We start from the raw sequence: 4812 nt of genomic DNA, 5'->3' as shown, positions 1-4812 counted from the left end.
TCCTTTTATCTTCCTCCTCTGCTCCCTTCCCAGTTTTTACAACCGCACCCTCACTCTCACCCACCCCTGCTCCATGGCTTTCTTTCTTCTACTTTCCTGTCATTCTCCCTTGTCCCTTACTCTGTTTTCTTTTAAAAAACATTCTCGGCATGTGGGCAAAAACCTTTTCCCTAAATTTGTTCCACGCTGTTGTTCTGGCCCATCAGCTGCTCGAACACAAGGGTTCTAAGTGCTCCTGACTTCCAGAGGCCATAAGCCATTTTGATTGAACTTCACTTAGTAAAATTAGCAAAAATGTTAAGCCTGCACCCCACTAGCTCTCCCCATTGCAAAGTCGTTCCATGCAAGTTTCCTTAAAATCTCTGCAGCATTAAATCCTCCTTAATACAAACCCAGTATATTTATGGTGTTGACGTAATGTTTCAGAGAGGCCAAAAGCAACCGTTACACAAGTTGCTTCGTTATCAATAATCTAGTATCATGCTTTTATGTGTCATCTCTTTACACAATACATATCATTGATGACTTCCAGCAAACGCATCGTGGCACAGGATTACTCTCATCAGAGGCAGCCTTTGAAAAGGATATGCTAATTTCTAGGGAGCAAGAAAACATCAAAACAGTGCCAGCAAATAGCCAAGGGACTCTTATGTCTTAATATCCCTTAGAACAGCTTTATCTCCTGGTGCAACGTGTAGCACTCTATAAACAGGAAGCAAACGGCCGCAGCATCAAAGGGGCGCCCGGCCGCGCCTGTAATTTCAGATCAGGTTTAATAAAGGTTATCTGTAGTGGGCTAATCAAACAAAAGGGTGCATGTTTTAAACAGCCGTTTGATAATTTTCATTTAAGGGCCCCTATCAAAGAACTCTCAACAATTGCCCAAGTCCCAGCCTCTCCTGTCAATGGAAAAATCCCTTCATCGCTTATGAGGCTGCTTTGTCCCACAGTTTTAGGGGATCTAAATTTAAGGTGACCAGCTTATCTGAAATTGGTTTACTTCAATGTCGACCTTGATCTCTCTATATATATACATATATATGTGTATATATATATGTATGTATATATACACACACACCATACACACATATACATATACATGTATATATACACCAAAAAAATCCAAAATGGAAGCTGTGTGGTAGTGATGCCCACATCCAGAGCCAGGCAGAGACTGTAACTCCTTTCCCCGTCCTCCTAAAGATTAGTTAGTCGCACAAGTGTGAGCTGGACGTAGGGCTTTGTGCCCTAACCTTGATGTCGAAGTACACTTGCAAAATTAGTGCAGCCATTGGGGTGCTGACTTAGGTACCCAAAATTATTTCTGCTAGCCCACGGTGGGTGAGTAAATACGTTTTTGAAACCAGTCTTCTTTCCCCTCTGTGTAAGCGCCCCCTCCCTCAGGTCCTTGACCATCCAAAGTCTGGAGATACATCTAGCAGAAGACAAATGTGCCAAGGCTGGGTTCAGCTCCGTGCTGAGAGTCACCACCAGAGGAGAGTAACACAGTTTCCCATCACACCCTCTCCTGCCCCCACCCCCACCCCACCCCCCCCAGGCCAGCCTTGACTCTGTTCTACTTCCCAGCTGGGCTAAAGGGTCCTCACATTTGCAAGTCAAACACCCCCATTCAATTTCCCCCAGCTGATGACCAAGGAGGTAAGAGGACAGATGGACCACCTGCCCTCTATCTCATGAGGGGAGGGAGACTCAGGAGGGAAAAGGTCATCTGCTCGGAAACTGGGTTTGGCACAGCTTGGATCCAAGTGAGTCACGGCCAGCGCTAAGTCCTCCCTTTGAGGCAATTCCAACCAAATTCAACATCTCTTGGCCAGCTTGGGGTTTGTTTGGTTCAATGGGCAGGAAGAGGTGGGGGGGAGTAGAGGTAGGGGTAGATCGGGGAGGACTGTGGCTAAGGACACCTGCTTTGGGAGAGGATTTCCCCACACTCCGCACCCTTTTTCTCTGCCCCTTCATAAAGACCTGCCGGGGCTTTGCCTCCAGCATCGCTTCAGAGCCCAAAGAGAGGCAGGGAGGGGGCCCTCTGGCACTTGGCCTGTAGCCTATCCATCTCAGGCCGTCCACAGACAAGGCAAGGCAAGCGCCCCCTCCCTCAGTTGTTGCCATGGCAGGGCACTGGGCGGTGGAGACAGACACTGGTGGCCAGAGCAGGCAGGGTCAGTGCTAGGCTGGGAGAATGCCATATGCCAGGACTTGAGGCTAGGGGCTGAATCAGCCAACACGTCGCCCATCGAGAGAGAACCCTCCGGCTCCTTGTTGAAGCAGCTGGGGGGCGGGGGCATTCTGTGCTTTGTAGGGAGACAGTCTGTGTCTTTCATCTCTTCTCTGGCCCTCTGGCCTCCAACAGAGTCCTGACTATGCCTGGCTCAGGCTCTCCACATGTCTAGGATCTGAGCTACGTGAGAGTCATGCCGATGGAGCCCCGGGGTCGCAGAGTTGAGTCCCCAGTGGTCCATCTGCCCCAGACCCTTCCCAGACCCAGCATCCAACTCCCACAAGCAAAACTCAAGCTTGACAAATTCCCACACCACTAGCAACCCAACCCATCCGAATTCCAAACACTCACTGTAATCTCTCCACCCGATAGTCTGTGTAGGAATCTGATAAAACAAAAACTCAATCACTCCCACAAACAATGCGGCTGGCTGCGCCATCCATCCAGGATAACACATCAAAGCACCAAGGACAGAGTCATAAACACCAGTCTTTAAAACCCCTGGGAGCTTTAATTCCCCCCATCCCCGCCCCGCCCGCCCTTTAGGAACGTGTGCAGGCCAAGTGCGGTTTGCAGACTCTGGGATGACTTTCAGGACAAGTGTCATTACTTTCTGAGAAAGACGGCCTGGGAAAAGTTCAAGGGGAAACAAGCTTGTCAAAGTCAATTTTTAAAAGCTTGCTTCTCACTGGGATTCAGCGTTTCGTTTTTTTGGTTTTTTTTTTTCCCCCCTGCCTTTTAACTTAAGTTCCTGCTAGAGGGGAGGCAGTCTGACTCAGGGGCAAGTGTATAAGACTTGGGGTCCAGGCAGCTTCCTGTTAACACTACTTTACATTCATTTACTCATCCAGCGCTTAAGGACCAAGTTTCTTTCCATGTAAACACAGAGAGACACCCAGGAGAGTGCAAGGCAGAAGAACTCTGTTCTACATGAATAGGCTACGCCACCCCTCAAAGTTTTAAGGGCTTTGATTGCTCTATTACCATGTCAGGTTCATTGGCAACTCAAAGAGGGAATCTGGAAAACTTGGATTGATCCGGACCTCAGTCCAGCTCTGTCATTTATTAGCTTTGGGAGCTCTGGTTTCCTCTTTTGCTTTGCGGGTGGGAAAAACGGCTCAGTGGGTGGAGCATCTGCTGCTAAAGACTTGAATTTTGATCCTCAGAACCTGGATAAAGCCAGATACAGATCCATCTGGAATGCCAGTGCTTCTGCAGGAAGATGGCAGATGGAGACAGGAGAATCCCTGCGAGCTCGTGAGCTACCCAGCCTGGAGCTGAAGTAGAGACCCTGTCTCTAGATGGCAGACAAAAGCTGACTCTCAGGGATGTCCCTGACTTCCACTCCTGATGGAAGTGGCTCATAGGCACATGCATGACACACATACAGAAAAAAATTTTTTAAAAGAGAAAGGTTTTTTTTTTAAAACTCTGTTTTTAAGGTTTATTTATTTATATGAGTACACTGTAGCTGTCTTCAGACACTCCAGAAGAGGGCATCGGATCCCATTACAGATGGTTGTGAGCCACCGTGTGGTTGCTGGGAATTGAACTCAGGACCTCTGGAAGAGAAGTCAATGCTCTTAACCCCTGAGCTATCTCTCCAGCTCTGAGAGATTGTTTTAAGGGTGGAAATATTTAGAAAGGAAACTTTATTAAGAACTTAGTATGGCTCAGGCATGAAACCTAGCACAGACCTATGCCCCTTTGTGGACGTGGATGTCAGAGGACAGTCTGCAGGAGTCAATTCTCTTCTTGTACTGTGTGAGTTCCTGGAGTTGGACTGAGGTCAGCAAGTTTAGCACTAAGTTTTCTGCCCACTGAGGTATCTCTCTGGCCCAGTTCTTCTTCCTATTTAGTCTTCTCAACTCTAAGGTCATGAAGACATTATTATTACTGTTGTTGTTGTTATTGTTATTATTTGAACTTATTCATTTTGCAAAATGAAAGGAAGATTGGGGAAACCACATACATTGCCTAAGATCACATTACCTAATGGTGCAGTTGAGATTTGAATTTGAATCAACACTTAGAATAGAAACAGGCAAATGGTGCTCACTTCGGCAGCACATATACTAAAATTGGAACAATACAGAGAAGATTAGCATGGCCCCTGCGCAAGGATGACATGCAAATTCGTGAAGCGTTCCTTATTTTTCTATCCAGAGACTATCCCACCTGGGGATCCATCCCATAATCAGCCACCAAACCCAGACACTATTGCATATGCCAGCAAGATTTTGCTGAAGGGACCTGATATAGCTGTCTCGAGTGAGGCTCTGCCAGTGCCTGGCCAAAACAGAAGTGGATGCTCACAGTCATCTATAGGATGGAACCCAGGGTCCCCAATGGAGAAGCTAGAGAAAGCACCCAAGGAACTGAAGGGATCTGCAACCCTATAGGTGGAACAACAATATGAACTAACCAGTACCCCCAGAGCTTGTGTCTCTAGCTGCATATGTAGCAGAAGATGGCCTAGTCGGCCATCATTGGGAAGAGATGCCCCTTGGTCTTGCAAACTTTATATGCCCCAGTACAGGGGAATGCCAGGGCCAAGAAGTGGGAATGGGTGGGTA

At 47.5% G+C, this 4812-nt stretch overlaps 1 non-coding gene across 1 annotated transcript; it reads left to right on the top strand.

The window, feature by feature from the left end:
• Positions 1 to 4287: 4287 nt before the first annotated feature.
• Positions 4288 to 4394, top strand: LOC115032579. The gene has a single exon (XR_003838224.1). It is a non-coding gene; the product is annotated as a U6 spliceosomal RNA (small nuclear RNA).
• Positions 4395 to 4812: the final 418 nt, after the last annotated feature.

This window comes from Mus caroli, chromosome 11 (assembly GCF_900094665.2).
Source record: "Mus caroli chromosome 11, CAROLI_EIJ_v1.1, whole genome shotgun sequence".
NCBI classification, from domain to species: Eukaryota; Metazoa; Chordata; class Mammalia; order Rodentia; family Muridae; genus Mus; species Mus caroli.
Note: the sequence above shows the minus strand (reverse complement) of the source record. Positions and strands in the feature narration are given on the sequence as shown.